Source organism: Ranitomeya imitator, chromosome 3 (assembly GCF_032444005.1).
Source record: "Ranitomeya imitator isolate aRanImi1 chromosome 3, aRanImi1.pri, whole genome shotgun sequence".
In the NCBI taxonomy this organism is placed as follows: domain Eukaryota; kingdom Metazoa; phylum Chordata; class Amphibia; order Anura; family Dendrobatidae; genus Ranitomeya; species Ranitomeya imitator.
In genome coordinates this window covers 70,084,274-70,102,254 of record NC_091284.1, presented here as the reverse complement: position 1 = coordinate 70,102,254, position 17,981 = coordinate 70,084,274, and the positions used below count along the sequence as shown (strand labels likewise).

At 40.8% G+C, this 17,981-nt stretch overlaps 1 protein-coding gene across 1 annotated transcript in view; it reads right to left on the bottom strand.

Moving 5' to 3' along the window:
• The window catches only part of CADM2 (cell adhesion molecule 2), a 2,470,210-nt gene that overhangs the window by 1,612,459 nt on the left and 839,770 nt on the right, over positions 1–17,981 (bottom strand). The gene's annotated exons all lie outside the window — the stretch shown is intronic.

Here is a 17,981-nt window from a genome sequence, read left to right as displayed (position 1 = left end):
GCCCAGGGCAAGATCTCTCAGTGGAGATCTAGGGTCACATGCTCAGGTACTGCAGCAACTTCCATTGGTCCTTCTTGGAAGGTCCTTGTAGGTGCTAGGACTAAGTCCTGCTTTGCACTCTGAGCATGCCCAGGGCAAGATCTCTCAGTGGAGATTTAGAGTCACATGCTCAGGTACTGCGGCAACTCCATTGGTCCTTCTTTGAAGGCCCTGTACGTGCTGCAACTATTTAAGGTTTGCATTGCCGCACGGCCATGCGCTAGTATCAAATGTGTTTTGGCTTATGCCAATGGATACTATACCACTCAGTTCTTATGTGGTGTGAAGCTGTTAGCATTCGGACTGTACACTCAGGCAGGCAGCTAGTGTCAATGGGGGCAATTAGCCTAGTAAGAGTATTAGTTTTGTGTACAGCGCGACTCTGTGAGGCAACAGAGTTCGCTACCAGTTCACACGGGGTGAAGCCTAACCCATGTGGGAGCTCAGAGTCCATCCGCCATTACTTAGCAGCAGATATCTCTGCACGGTGGACCCCGGGCTGCGAACGCACCTTGTAGCTACCTACCTATTACTCGGTGCATTCTGCTAGCCCTAACAGCTGATTGCACCAAATAAAAATAAATAAACAAAATTCAATCGCAACCCGGGTCCGACAAGCAGTAAACCACTGCTAGTATTACGAGACAGATAAAAAACTAGCGAACGTTCTTCCTTAAACACACTGAGTTAACTCCACACAGTATGAATGGAACACAGAAAAACAAACCCAAAAACAACTCAGAGGTGCACAGGGAGAGGAGTACTTACTCAGCTAACCACTGAGAGGTACAAGAACAGTAAGTACCAGCTTAGCTAACCACCGAGTGGTACAGGGAAGTTAAGTACCAGCTCAGCTAACCATCGAGAGGTACAGAAAAAATAGGAAGGGTGCAATATCCCGTTAGAACCACTGCAAAAGAACACGTGGATTGAACTTCCTCTGTTGTGCAATACCCTGTTAACCCCACAGGGAAGTATAGCATACACACGGGACTGAAACAGATAGCAAAAATTCACAATCAGCAAGAACACACAGCACACCTCTGCGCAGGAGCCAGAATTCTGATGGGTTGATGCCAGCCCTGAACTCACACAGCCAATCGCTTCTCCAGAGGTGCCGGAATTCTAATTTCAGAGGGCCAGCCCTGAGCACTTACTGACACAGATCACTGACGTACCACTGGTAGCTGATACGGTACAAAACACACACAAACCAAACACAAGTGACGCTGGCACACCCGCGTGCTTTGCTGAAAGCCTTTTATGCAACAGGCTCCACCCTAAACACTCACGTCCAATCAGATGAGTCTTTGCCCGTGGGCCAATCCAGAGCTGCCACATCACCATAGCAGAAAGTATAAAAGCACCAAAGACAAGGCGCCACATCACAGACATGCTTAGTAAGGTGATTTCTGGACTTAGACTCCAGAGAGTGGGGCTGCATCTCTACCATAGAGTTTAGCTGGAGAGCCAGCAGTAACCACAAGTATAACAGGAGCCTAAGCAAGATGCTGGGACTAGCGTCTGCGCTAAGCAAGAGACCCAGCTGCTGGCCCTGAATGGGAGACCAGAGCAACAAACGGTGCCTGCGATACATCCCACACAGCAGGGAAGTCCCGGCCTCTAACAGTTACTTTCTTCTTAAACCAGTGCCATTCTTTTCCATAGGCAGTGTGATATTGCATCTCAGGCCTATTCAAGTGAACAAGTCAAAGCTGCAACATAACACAAAGGTCGCAGGCAAAATTTTGTACTATTTCTGGCACAAGTGTAATGTTTTAATGCCATTCAATTCTTTTGAAGGGATTGTCAATTTAGAAAATATATTGATGTATAAAGATGTATCAAGCTTCAAACACTAATTTAGTTCATGCCATACTGTATATTGACTTAACCGACAAAGCATATTATTCTCTACTAGTGAATGGTACACCAATGGAGGATGTAATTTGCAAATCTATTAGTAATCCTAGCTATCTATCATGTAGAACCTGTCAAGTTGGTGATTATTGTTTTAGGGAATTCTGGGGTTAATAGAAGTAGTCATCCATCCCATAGAGATTAGAAAGAGCATTTTTTGCTATGGAGAATCTAATCGACCTGTATTACCATATAACCACTGAGCAATGCTTAATTCCGCAAGTGGAGGAGGTGCTGAAAATTTTAACCCAGTTAATCTAGCTTTAAGGCATGGATATCTCTAAGTTAGTGACTTTTTGAGTTGTGAGAAACTCAACAAGCGATTTGCACTTTTTTCAAGATGTCTTTTGTGGTTTAGCAAGTTAGGATTTTAATTCTTATTTTCGCGATAATTCATATAATGAGGCTGGTGACTAGATGTAAATTTCCCATAAGTCATTATCTTAAGCAATTGCTAATGCACTGCTAATCTGCATACGTTCATGCTTTTAGTGAAGGAGCAGACAAAGCACAAGAGGTGAATGCGTGGCTTTTGCTGTAGACTGCAGATGGTACAGTTATATTAATTGGCAGATGTTACCGACACATCATCTTTTTTATTGTACTACAGTTATGGTTGTCACAGAACTATGCAACAGGATGTCACTTGTGTACAATAATTAGAGAGGTAACGTTAAATCTCCACCAAAATAAAAGTATAGCTGTCAGCGAAGAACAATAAACAAGAGCTGGAGACGACGGATCAATGCCGACAAAAGTGATTAAGAGTCGCCTTCTTATAACAACAGATGTTGGCTATGCAATAATAAGAAGATATGAGAAAACAACATCAAGTGATATCCTGCACTATTATATTAATATATGTACATTAGAAGCCTACACCGAAGAAAAGCATAACATTTGAAACTAACCAAAGCCGAGTGTGGGTAATAGACACATTGCTAGAATAATGATTTAGAAGTTTTGTGAGGTTGACTTTAGTTCATAGATTAGAGAAACAAACTTTCAGCCATATTAAAAGTGCCTACATTTCGTAATATAGGAAATATCAATGCACAATATGTACAAACACTGGAATGGCGCCACGCTCCAAAGCATGTTTTGGTATATTTTATTCAATAGATAACCACAGATATCTCTCCTATGTGGTGTAGGGATGTACTTGCTATTAGGCACCTAGTAGCAATCTCACAGGCACGTAGTTTCTGGGTCAAGCAAGGAAGTTTATTGAAGTGCATAAACTTCCAGCAGAACAGAAAACAAACAGCCTTTCTCCTGCATAAAGTAGCAAAATAAACAGTCTATATAAAGACGCACGTGGGCTCACTCGTTCAGATAAATGTCCAGCTGTCGCTCAAGTTCTGTCAGAAAGACCAGCACCAAGAGGTTTTTTCACCTCTCCTCCCAGACACAGATCACAGTCTCTCACCCATGCGGCAATCCTGGCATTTCGACATTTCACCTGGCTTAGTTTAGTCTGGAACAAATGATCCTGTGCAATTCCCAGCAGAATCTACAGCTACTCACTGCTCAGTTCCCCAAGGGCACACCAAGTGAACCTACTTCACGCATCTGGTAAAAAGCTATGCATGTGACTCTAATCAAACCCTACAGAGTTGGGATTTATCCATGCCCTACCTGGCTTTGCTACAGTGGTTAATAGACAACTTGATGATATGCTATGGAAACGGTAGAACCTCCCCTCTAGCACTCTGGCACCACTCCAATCCATCCTACACTCTGCTGCCTGACTAATCCACCTGTCCCCCCGCTATTCCCCAGCCTCTCCCCTGTGTCAAGCCCTTCACTGGGTTCCTATCGCCCAGAGACTCCAGTTCAAAACCCTCACACTGACATACAAAGCCATCCACAACCTGTCTCCTCCATACATCTGTGACATGGTCTCCCGGTACCTACCTACACGCGACCTTCGATCCTCCCAAGACCTCCTTCTCTACTCCCCTCTCATCTCTTCTTCCCATAACCGCATCCAAGACTTCTCCCGTGCTTCCCCCATACTCTGGAACTCTCTACCCCAACACATCAGACTTGCGCCTACCATAGAAACCTTCAAAAAGAACCTGAAGACTCATCTCTTCCGACAAGCCTACAGCCTGCAGTGATCCTCAACCTACTGAACAGCCGCACAGCCAGCTCTTCCCTCTCCTAGTGTATCCTCACCCACCCCCTGCAGACTGTGAGCCCTCGCGGGCAGGGTTCTCCCTCCTTATGTACTCGTGTGCCTTGTTATCTGCTCATGGTTAATGTAATTGTCTATATTTGCCCCGTATTCACATGTAAAGCGCCATGGAATAAATGGCGCTATTAAAATGTATAATAATAATAATAATAAAAACCTGTATTGTCATCTCTTCTTGCTATGCTCTGTCACCTTCCTCTGTACACTTTATGAAGGCTTTTAACCTTTTATTAATGGTCTATTATGATGTAATAAAATGTAATATTTATTCATCCCATGATCGAGAAAGAGAAAGGAGGAGATTTTTCTGATAAGATATATTACAAAGATCCCTATTTTGATATGCACTATTGATCAATGAAAAACTAAAAAAAAACCACAGTTACTCTTTTAGCTTGCTATACATTTTGAAACATGTTGGTCGAAAGCTCAATTGGTTGACAGCTATTCCTTTCAACCTCCCTATTTGCATATTCACTCGGCATGGCCCGGTGTGCATGTCTTATCAAAAGATAGAAAGAAGCAAGCTGATTAAAGATATTCAAATTTGCAAAAATGAAAATTTGAAGATTTGCCTGAATTTGTCCAGGAAATTCAAGGTGCAATATATTTTTTAAAAAACTACAAAAACAGAAAGGAAAATGAGATGTAAAATGAAGTAATGTTTATTCAGTAACAGCCATGGAATTATTGGTTCTAAATTGTGGAAAATAATATCATTGGGCATGGTTATAAAACTGTCTAAAAGAAAAACTGTCTTTGCTGCCCAAAACAAACAATTACAGAGAAGCTTTGTAAGCACTATAAGAAATTAGATCTTCACTGTCATTGGTTGCCAGCCATGGACAACAGAGATGAATGAATCTGGCAAAATTTGTGTCTGGTAGATTTTCTAAAATTGGCCAGCAGATTTGAAACAATCCAAAGAAATTAATTTTGAATCAAAAGTGCCCTGATTGATGTTTATTAGGATCTGATGTCTCTCCAGACCCCGAAGCATAATAATCAAAGAGACAGGAAGTGGTTAAAAATACTAAAATATTATGCTAACTTGTCTGAGGCTTTACCCACTGTTCTTCCACTTCAGCACCCCACCCATTCCTCAAAAGCTACAGAACAGTGATTAGGTTTCATGTCTCCTAATACAAACTTCGGGAGCAGAGCGTGCACTATGATCAAGCTAGAGGAGGACCAAGGAGTGAATTGTGGCAGCAGAATCAGTAAAGGGCAAGCCCAGAACAACTGCTAGTATTACGCAAGCATATGTTGAATCACTTCTTGCATCTTTAAAATGAACCTGACAGCTGATACTTGCCACCCGGCCAAGGGCATGTATCAGACACCGGTTGCATGATTTCAGTTATTTATGTTTGAAAAACAGACTTTAAAAATTTTCAGCTTCTCCCTGCCTGCTGCCAAAGGCTGACAGGTGTTTCCCTCCATACATGATGTTTTTTCAACTAGTCACCATGCCTGGTCCCTGGTGGCTCGTAATGTATGGACTTCTTTGAAACACCATTTTAATATCAAACATACTTGGCTGAAATTGTGAATCAGGCAGCATGTATCAGCTGTCTTGTTCCCTTTAACCCCTTAATCCCCAAGGGTGGTTTGCACGTTAATGACCGGGCCAATTTTTACAATTCTGACCACTGTCCCTTTATGTGGTTATAACTTTGGAACGCTTCAATGGATCCTGATGATTCTGACATGGTTTTCTTGAGACATATTCTACTTCATGACAGTGGTAAAATTTCTTTGATATTACCTGCGTTTATTTGTGAGAACAACGGAAATTTGGCGAAAATTTAGAAATTTTCCAACTTTGAATTTTTATGCCCTTAAATCACAGAGATATGTCACACAAAATACTTAATAGGTAACATTTTCCACATGTCTACTTTACATCAGCACAATTTTGGAGCCAAATTTTTTTTTCGTTAGAAAGTTATAAGGGTTAAAATTTGACCAGCAATTTCTCATTTTTACAACACAATTTGTTTAGGGACCACATCACATTTGAAGTCATTTTGAGGGGTCTATATGATGGAAAAAACCAAGTGTGACACCATTCTAAAAATTGCACCCCTCAAGGTGCTCAAAACCACATTCAAGAAGTTTACTAACCCTTCAAGTGTTTCACAGGAATTTTTGGAATGTTTAAGAAAACGAACATTTAACTTTTTGGCACAAAAAATGTAATTCAGCTCCAATTTGTTTTATTTTGCCAAGGGTAACAGGAGAAAATGGACACCAAAAGTTGTTGCACAATTTATCCTGAGCAAGCCGGTACCCCATATGTGGGGGTAAACCACTGTTTGGGTGCATGGCAGAGCTTGGAAGGGAAGGAGCGCCGTTTGACTTTTCAGTGCAAAATTGACTGGAATTAAGATGGGACGCCATGTTGCTTTTGGAGAGCCCCTGATGTGCCTAATCATTGAAACTCCCCACAAGTGACACCATTTTGGAAAGTAGACCCCCTAAGACACATATCTAGATGTGTGGTGAGCACTTTGACCCACCAAATGCTTCACATAATTTTTAATGCAGAGCCGTAAAAATAAAATATCATATTTTTTCACAGAAATTATTTTTTCGCCCCCAATTTCTTATTTTTCCAACGGTAAGAAAAGAAATTGGACCCCAAAGGTTGTTGTGCAATTTGTCTTGAGTACATTAATACCTGATATGTGGGGGTAAGCCACTGTTTGTGCGCATGGAAAAGCTCGGAAGGGAAGGAGCGCTGTTTGACTTTTCAATGCAAAATTGACTGGAATTAAGATGGGACGCCATGTTGCTTTTGCAGAGCCCCTGATGTGCCTAAACATTGAAACTCCCCACAAGTGACACCATTTTGGAAAGTAGATCAACTAAGAAACTTATCTAGATGTGTGGTGAGCACTTTGACCCACCAAATGCTTCACATAAGTTTTTAATGCAGAGCCGTAAAAACAAAACATCATAATTTTTCACAAAAATCAACTTTTCGCCCCCAATTTTTTATTTTCCCAAAGGTAAGAGAAGAAATTGGATGACAAAAGTTGTTGTGCAATTTGTCTTGAGTACGATGATACCTGATATGTGGGGGTAAACCACTGTTTGGGTGCATGGCAGAGCTTGTAAGGGAAGGAGCGCTGTTTGACTTTTCAATCCAAAAATTGTTGACCAATTTGTCCTGAGTACCCTATATGTTAGGATAAACCCCTGTTTGGGTGCACGGGAGAACTCGGAAGGGAAGAAGCACTGTTTTACTTTTTCAACACAGAATGGGCTGGAATTGAGATCGGACGCCATGTCACATTTGGAGAGCCCTTGATGTGCCTAAACAGTGGAAGTCCCAAATTCTAACTCAAACCCTAACAAACACACCCCTAACCCTAATCCCAACCCTAACCATAACCCTAATCACACCCCTAACCCTAATCCCAACTCTACCAATAACCCTAACCACACCCCAACCCAAACATGCCCTTAACCCCAACAGACCCCTAACCCTAATCCCTAATCCCAACCCTAACCACACCCCTAACTCCAACACAACCCTAACCCTAATCTCAACCATAATCCTAACCACACCCCTAACCCTGACACACCCCTAACCCTAATCCCAACCGTATACGTAATCCAAACCCTAACCCAAACTTTAGACCCAAACCTAAATTTAGCTCCAACCCTAAATGTAGCCCTAATCCCAACCCTAACCCTAATCCTAGCCCCAACCTCAACCCTAGCCCCAACCCTAACTTTAGCCCCAACCCTAACCCTAGCCCCAAACCTAACCATAGCCCCAACCCTAACCCTAGCCCCAACCCTAACCCTAATGGGAAAATGGAAATAATTACATTTTTTTTTAATTTTATTATTTTTCCCTAAGTAAGGGGGTGATGAAGGGGGGTTTGATTCACTTTTATAGCGTTTTTTAAGCTGATTTTTATGATTGGCAGCCATCACACACTAAAAGACATTTTTATTGCACACATTTTTACAGCTATATTTTTTCCATACTTTGGTCCACAGAGTCATGTGAGGTCTTATTTTTTGGGGGACGAGTTGACGTTTTATTGGAAGCATTTTCAGGCATGTGACATTTTTTGATCACTTTTTATTCCGATTTTTGTGAGGCAGAAGGAATAAAAACCAGCTATTCATGAATTTCTTTTGGGCGGGGCGTTTATACCATTCCACGTTTGGTAAAATTGATCAAGCAGTTTTATTCTTCTGGATAGTACGACTACAGCAATACCTCATTTATATCTTTTTTTATGTTTTGGTGCTTTTATACGATAAAAACTATTTTAAATAAAAATTATTATTTTTTGCATCGCTTTACTCTGAAGACTATAACTTTTTTATTTTTTGCTGATGATGTTGTATGGTGGCTCGTTTTTTACAAGACAAGATGTTGTTTTCAGTGGTGCCATGGTTATTTACATCAGTATTTTTGATCGCGTGTTATTCCACTTTTTGTTCGACGGTATAATAATACTTTTTTTTTGTACGGTGATCACTGAAGGGGTTAACTAGTGGGACAGTTTTATAGGTCTGGTCGTTACAGACACGGTGATACTAAACAAGTGTACTTTTATTTATATTTTTACATAAACAAATGTATTTATGGGAACAATATATATATATTTTTTTTCTTTATTTTGGAATTTTTTTTTTTTACGTATGTGAATATTTTTTTTTTTACTTTATAACATTGCTCTGGGGGGCATAACGTTATAGGGTCAGATCTCTGATCTGACACTTTGCAGAGCACTTGCAAGCCACCTCCCTGCAGGACCCGGAAGGCCCCCCGTGGCCATTTTGAATCTGGGCCTGCAGGGAGGAGGAGGTAGGAGACCCTCAGAGCAAAGCGATCACATTGCATTGCTCTGAGGGTCTCAGGGAAGCACACAACTGCGCGATGCTTCCCTATGCCGCCGAAACACTGCGATCATGTTTAATCGCAGTGTGCCGGGGGGATAATGTGCCAGGAGCGGTCCGTGACCACTCCTGGCACATAGTGCCGGATGTCAGCTGCGATAGTCAGCTGATGCCCGGCTGCGATCGTCCACGCTTCCCCCTTGAGTGCGGCTGATCGCATATTATGTACTATCCCGTCACTGGGAATTAAGTCCCAGGTCATCTCAATGGGATAGTACGTTATATGGGATTAAGGGGTTAAAACTACAGACCACATTAAAAAAGCTACCAGAATGGTGAGCGACCTACATGTCCTACGAGGAACGGTTTAATAATCTGGGAATGCTTAGCTTGTAAAAAAGAAGGTTAAGAGAAGACTTAATTGATGTCTACAAATATCGGAAGGGATGTCACAGTGTAGAGGGATCATCTTTATTCTCATTTGCACATGAAAACACGAGAAGCAATGCAATGAAACTGTAAGGGAGAAGATACAGATTAGATATTAAAAAAAACAACTTTTTTTTTACAGTGAGGGTGATCAATAAGTGACACAGGCTGCCACAAGAAGTGGTGAGTTCTCCTTCAATGGAAGTCTTTAAACAGAGGCTGGACAGACAGTGACTGGACCTAACAACCTGTAAAAGTTGATCAAAGTAACATTTTTTATGAAAACCAATTGCAATGATTGGTAAAATAAAATACAAGCATTTAAGTTAAATCAAAAAATAAATTGACCCCAAAGGTTTACTAATGCCTGTAAAGCTATCACTTAACTAATGCAAGGAACTCAGAAGTTCCCCTTGACTTTGAATTATGTCTGTGCATCTAAACAACCACTTCAATTATTCGCCATGGAACTGCCTACAATAACCCCTTCATACTCATATTTTAAGCACATCCTTAGAGCTCTAAAAGACAGGCCAAATAGGAGGTCCTTTTGCTAAGACCTGGATAACCAATGCTTCCATCTGTAGTCACTACACTACATGGTGACAAATGCAACCTTATTCTCTGCAATAATAGCCCAAAAAAGAGGGAAGTACAAGATCAAAAGAAAAACTCAACAAAGTTTATTCAGAATTCATAAAATCAGTAGTTATTAATATAAGCAAGGGAGCTGAACAAGGCAGAGTGAACTCCAAACAATCCACAAGAAGCAACAACAAAAACCCACACTCAAAATCGTAGGGACCAATGAGTCTCAAATAAGTACAAATGCCCAATGGAGGGGATATCTATATATATCATTGTCTAAGGGTTTTTCCGTCTGTCTGTCTTTCTGTCTGTCTGTCTTTCTGTCTGTCTGTCTGTCCTGGAAATCCCGCGTCTCTGATTGGTCGAGGCCGCCAGGTCTCGACCAATCGGCAACGGGCACAGCGACGATGATGTCATAAAGGACGTAGACATCCCGCGTCTCTGATTGGTCGAGGCCGCCAGGCCTCGACCAATCAGCAACGGGCACAGCGACGATGATGTCATAAAGGACGTAGACATCTCACGTTTCTGATTCAGCGACGGGCACAGTATCGACGTAGATGTCATAATGGTTGCCATGGCGACGATGATGTCATAAAGGTTGCCTCGACCAATCAGCGACGGGCACAGCTACGATGATGTCATAATGGTTGCCATGTCGACGATGATGTCATAAAGGTTGCTTCGACCAATCAGCAATGGGCACAGCGACAATGTCATAATAGTTGCCATGGCGACGATGATGTCATAAAGGTTGCCTCGACCAATCAGCGACGGGCACAGTCTGCCGCGAATTCTGGAATCATCATTGTCCATATACTACGGGGACATGCATATTCTAGAATACCCGATGCGTCAGGCCTCGACCAATCAGCGACGGGCACAGTATCGACGTAGAAATCCCGCGTCTCTGATTGGTTGAGACCGCCAGGCCTCGACCAATCAGCGACGGGCACAGCGACGATGATGTCATAAAGGACGTAGACGTCCCGCGTCTCTGATTCAGCTACGGGCACAGTATCGACGTAGATGTCATAATGGTTGCCATGGCGATGATGATGTCATAAAGGTTGCCTCGACCAATCAGTGACGGGCACAGTCTGCCGCGAATTCTGGAATCATCATTGTCCATATACTACGGGGACATGCATATTCTAGAAAACCCGATGCGTTAGAATCGGGCCACAATCTAGTATATATATAGATATAACAGCAGGCTGGGAATTTGAAATAGTTCAACTTCTGAAAATGTCAGTATACAAATTAAAGTGCAAGTGTATAAAAATTAAACATGCCTAAATGTCAAAGTTTAAAAGTAAATATCCCATAGAAGCTAAGCGTGACTAGTGCCATATTGCAATTGCTAAGTGCTAAATGAGCGACAACACCATGTTGTTTTTACCTGCAGGGTGAGGATTGTAGGGAGAGAGGGACCCCGACGCGCATTTCGCTTGTCACTTCTTCCTGGGGGATCGTACTACTGTGGATTGTTTTGAGTTCAATCTGCCTTGCTCAACTCCCTTGCTTATACTAACACTTTTACTTTTGGTTTTACTTTTAATTTTGGTCTTGTACTTCCCTCATTTTTTGGGTTATCTTATTTTAGGAAGTGTACCGATTCATTCCCATTTCTTGGTCTTTAATTTTGGGTATTTGTCTGATTTTTTTATTCTATTGCAATAATCCAGTTAGCACTGAGCACTGCCATATCTGCATTTCATATAGCGCGAGGTGTGAACTGCATGCTCGGTGATGCCTCTTTATTATTGAAACTTCCTTTGTTAAATACTTGATAGACACCTGTAATGGTTGAGAGCTGAAGTAAGGAGCTTGTCTGCTTCATTAGGAAAGTCTTAGGAGAGAGCTCCAGCTAAAACACACACATCAAAAGAACTGTTGCCAAGAAGACCGGCCGTTTCCAGAACTGCGTGTCTTTGCCAGGCTCTTAACTCCTTGTGAACAGATTAGAAGATTTTTGCTGGTGAACATTTCCAGATTCATGCAGCAAGCAGAATGGAAAATGCGCGATGAATATCTTGAATATCTTGAATATCGCTAATGCGTAAACATCCAATATAGGAAAACCGTTATTCTGTTTCACAGTGCAAATTATGTGACCCAAAAAAGACCAATGTGTACAATGACTCAACACCACGTCAGATTGTTATGCAGCACATAATAAATGTGCTCCCTCTCCACCACCATGGCTTCATGTACAAATACTTCTCTCCTCTGCAATACATGTCATACGCCTTTCATGCCTTATGTCCGTATGATAAGTCCACATCATGAGCTTTAGGTGAGTTTTTGATGTTGCAGATTTTCTGCTGCATTTCTGCACCTATTAGGTACATTTAGCTACTTGAGTTCTTGTCATTGTGTTTTATTCCATGTGTTTCAGGTGTTTTGATCTTTAGGCTTTTGTTTATTTTTGGTATGTCATGTTTTAAATAAAGCTACTTAGCTTTTGATACTTCCTGGTATTTATCTTTGACCAAGCTTTATTGATACACTCAACTTAGTGCATTTATGCAGTTGACATAAACTAAAAACGCATATGTATTTTTCACTTCTAATTCTAATTCAACTCTATGAGGAAGATGCACACATAAAACTCGCATGAGAAATTGACATGTCACGGATTTCAAACTTGGTCACTTTACGTAGCTCCACAAGTCCCAGCACATGTCTCTGATTTTCGTGTTTTTCCTTTTTACATTGCAGTCTTACCTCATTATCCCTAAATGACGTCAAATATGATTTTGTTTGGAGTTATCTATTAAATACCTTTACTTGGTCTCATTTACTTATTTGCACTGACCCCTGACCCCATGATGTCAGTGTGTGCCCTCCTTTTTGTGCCTTCATTTTACCATTCGATGTTCCTCTTATTATATTCCTATTTTATCTTGCACCCCACCATGTCTCACGATTATGTATTATGTACTTTTACCTGTATCTAATTTGTCTATTTGCACTGACCGTTGACCCCATGATGTCAGCGAGTGACTCTTTTCCATCCTTTTATGTCCACTGAAAGTGAACCTGTCACCAAAAAAACACTATTCACCTGCAGATATGGGCTTAATCTGCAGGCTAATAGCGCTACTAGCCTACTCAGTGGTGGCACTTAGCCAAACACCACAGGGAGAAAATGAACTTTATTACCCCTGCCAGAATTCCAGTTTCATTCACTGGGGTGGTACCAGTGCGGGTTTAGTCATTGCTCTGAGTACAGTGAGTGGTGGCTGTAATCGCGCCCTGGTGCTCACTGACACTGGCTCTGTATTGGGGTCAGCTGTCAGTCACTGTGGGGGGTGCAGTTACAGACACCACTCACTATACACAGAGCAGTGACTGAATCCATGCCGGTGCTACCCCGGTGACTGAAACTGGAACGCTTCCAGGGGGAATAAAGTTCATTTCCTCCCTGCAGTGTTTGGCTAAGGCCGGTGACACACTCGTAAATGCTATACAAGAAACTCGCTCCTCAATATCCTGCACTACCGCCAGCACTCAGGACCAGAGTGTGAGGCTGCATGTATTTCTATGCAGCTGAATGCTCCTGTCCACACCGCTGCCGGGTATTGAGGCAGGAGACTCGTGTGAGCTTGTGACATCGACCTAAGTGCGGGTTCTGGTCAGGTTGATAATGCTAGTATCCTGCAGATTAACCCCATATTTGCAGTTTAGTAGTGTTTTTTCTGGTCTGGTGGTAGGTTTCCTTTAAACCTTGTATGTTGTACTGCTATCAACCATGTTTGGCTTCAGGAAGACATCTGTACCATGTTGAAATACGTAGCCCTTATTCTTTTAACAATATTTCTATGAAAAGATCACCTTTCTGTCATACTCAGCAGCGTTTTTTTCACCCCCTTTTTTTACATTAATTTTTAAACTATCTGACGCATGGTGACTCCTGCACCGGACCATCACCTGGGGCAGCTGCAGCTGATTCCTACCATCTCTGGCTTTGAAACATGGTTGTGCCTGGTATCGAATATTAGAGTTGGAAGGGACCTCCTGGGTCATCGTGTCCACCCCTCTGCTCAATGCAGGAGTCACTAAACCATCTCAGACAGAGGTCTGTCCAGCTTCAACTTGAAGACTTCCATTGCAGAACCCACCGTCTTCCGTAGAAGCATGTGCCACTATTTCATCACCCTTACTGTCAAATATTTTTTTTCTAATATCCAATCTGTAAAAAACTATATCTGCACATCCCTCCAAGGTAAGTGCACCACCGTCTGCCCTTTCCTCGCCATCTCTTTCTCTATTTAGGAATTCTGCACTATGGTGCGCCCGGCCCTTTTTATTCAAATTGTAGGTTTATTGCTGATAATATCCATATGAAGAACAGTAAGAGTATAATATTAGATTGTAATGTGGAAAATAAAAAAGTATAAATAAAATATATTCAACAAGCAAAATAAGGAAATAATTGGACATTTTCTATTCCTTTAAAAAAAATGAAAACGGATTTCCTGTGCTGAATATACGGTAATATTTCAGAGAGATGTAAGGGGTTTTCAGTTTTAAGTGAACGGTTCCAGTTACTGAACAGAGATCAGGTACTAAACGAAGCACTAGACCATCTGCTGCTCTCTTCATTACCACTTGTGCTCCTGACATAGGAGAAATCAGTGCTCGGTAGATAAATGCAAAGTGCAGATTGGCATGTGGAGACCATTCATGTAAAAGCTTTACACTATAAAAAAGAATTAGATAAACCATTACTCTATTGGTGTGGTACTATCTCTCCCCATAGGGCACCCCGCAAAGAGATTAAATCTGCAAGATGCATAGGCAGAAATAGAGAGAATCCACGGAATAAATAATTGAAAATGATGCCTAACAATAAATATCAATGAAGTGATGAGTTTCTGAAGGGAACCTTGACGTGACATTTTTACATGTGTATAGCTTGTCCACCACTGAAAATTAGACTTTTTCTGTAGAGATTCGATGTATCACGAGAGACCTGGTGTAGGAGCCACATGCAAATAAAGCTGAAAGTGCACCATGGATACATGGATAAATGGACAGACGGACAGATGGATAGTGTTCATCTGGCAGGTAGATTGCTCGATAGGAGCTAAAAAGAAGAACTTGCCAGTGTGAAAGAGAGAGACGGAAAGCTGCGTGTGTAGAGTTCTGCTGGAAAGAGCACGTTTCTGCTAGACGAGGATTTGTGCTATTGGAACCTCTAAAAGGGTGAGATTCCCAATGATATCCTTCTTTTTATATGAAAAGTGGATAAAGGGTTAATCCACACGTAAATAGCATTTTAACGTTGCCCGCCTGTCTTACGGAAAGTGCAGCTGTAAGTAGGAAATGAGCCTATTTCCTCCTAGGAGCCACGGATTTTCAGTCATGGTGGCACGGGCACAGCAGCTCCAGTCACCGCTCACAGCATCACTCACTATACTGGGAGCAGTGGCTGTAGGCATTCGCCTAAACTGTGACCAACAGCTGGTGGTGCGCAGACGTGCTACAGAGATGGCTGTCAATCAAAGAGCCAGGGCATGCGTACAGTCGCTGCTCACAGTATAGTGAGTGACACAGGGAATGGTAACTGGTGTCGCTCGTTCACACCGCCATGAATGAAAGTTGGCGGCTCCCAGGAGGAAATAAGTTCATTTTTTCCTGGCAGCTGCACTGACAGTAAGGCAGCAAGACAGCATTGTAATGCTATTTACCAGCAGTTTAACCCCATATGTGCAGGTGAATAGCATTTTCTCAACTTACAGGTTCCCTTGAAGAAAAAGTCTTTTATTGTTTACTTCTTGTAAAGAAGCATAATTCTTCTTTTGGACTTTATGTGCTGTTGGACCAGTATGTTTTATGCTTATGGTCAATAAAGAGATTTGATGATTCTGAATTTATGTTTCACTTGTTGGTTGCTAACCTTCCAAAATAGATATATGGATGGATGGATGGATAGATAGATAGATAGATAGATAGATAGATAGATAGATAGATAGATAGATAGATAGATAGATAAATATGGCATAGAGAGATAGATAGAAAGATAGATAGATAGATAATAGATAGATAGATAGATAGATAGATAGATATGGCATAGAGAGATAGATAGAAAGATAGATAGATAGATAGATAATAGATAGATAGATAGATAGATAGATAGATAGATAGATAATAGATAGATAGATAGATAGATAGATAGATAGATAGATAGATAATAGATATATAGTAGATAATAGAATGTAGATAGATAGATAGATAATATATAAATATGAGATAGATAGATAGATAGATAGATAGATAGATAGATAGATATGAGATAGATAGATAGATAGATAGATAGATAGATATGAGATATATAGGTAGATAGATAATAGATAGATAGATAGATAGATAATATATAAATATGAGATAGATAGATAGATAGATAGATAGATAGATAGATAGATAGATAGATATGACATAGATAGATAGATATGAGATATATAGGTAGATAGATAGATAATAGATAGATAGATAGATAGATAGATAGATAGATAGATAGATAGATAGATAGATAAATAGATATGAGATATATAGGTAGATAGATAATACATAGATAGATAGATAGATAGATAGATAGATAGATAGATAGATAGATAGATAGGAGATAGATAAACAATTTTTTCTATGTGTGTAATTTATTCATTTCTTTAGATTTTTTTTGCAAGGACAAATGCCATTGAGTTTTTGAATCTGTAAAATGAAACACATCTCATGAAATTTGACACAGAAATTACTTACTTAAGTGACCACCTATTGTCAAAACAGATGGGCAATAAATCCTTGTTAATCCTTTTCACCTTGAGAGGTCATCATAACCCCTGTAGTAAAACTGCAGGGCATGATGTAATCACCTGCACCTACTGTAGGTTGCCAGCAAGCAAACAGCCATGTTAATGACCTTAGCTGGTCATTGTGATAAACTTCTCTCTGCGGATCTGATGCTTACTGTTCTTCAAATGGTCTACAAAGAAATGGATCTGTAAACCTATCCTACTTCTTCTTTTATTGATACTTGTCACCTTGACATAACAGTTGTGTACAAACAAGTAAGCTTTCTTCTCTATGACTGCCACTGTTCTCATAAGTTATTATTTCCCTCATACAACTTTACACAGATATAGGAACAAACTAAATCTAAAGATTACGTATTTAGCTTGTAAAGTGGGTAAAAATCTTCTCTTAAAGGGAATGTCTCAGCTGGTTTTTGCTATGTAATCTGAGGTCAGCATGATCTAGGAGTTAAACCACTGAATTCAATGATGTGTCACTATTAGGTTGTGTGCTTACTTATTGTGAAGGTTTCACTACTTGGACATTACCAGTTGAGGGAACAGACTATTATTGCCAATATAAAAACAGAAGCAGGAAATGCAGCAAACAAAATTTTTTTGGGGGTAGATATGGATACTGAAAAGCTTAGCTATAGATTTAAGGAGAAAAAGTCATAAAACAATAAATATACTGTACATAGAGTTTGTGACTGCACAGTACTGAAGAGTAGTTACTATTAGTGATGAGCGGGTGAGCTCGTTACTCGTGATATCTGAGCATGCTTGGGTGTTCTCCAAGTATCTTGACCATGTTCATAGATTATATTTGTTTGCTGCATGATTTGCGGCTGCAGGACAGCCTGAATTCATGTGGGGATTAACAAACAAGCAATCCCTGCATGTGTTCAGGTTGTCTAACAGCTGCAAATCATGCAGCTGCGGCAACACAAACATAATCTATGCACATGCCCAAAATACTCAGAGACCACCCGAGCATGCTCGGAAATCTCGAGTAACGAGAACACTCGCTCATCACTAGTTACTATTTGTTTACCCATAGCCATATGTGATGCGTTCACTTTGTGATTACTAAGACTGTGTTTGCCTAAATTAGCTTCAAAGAAGGTTGGATGCAG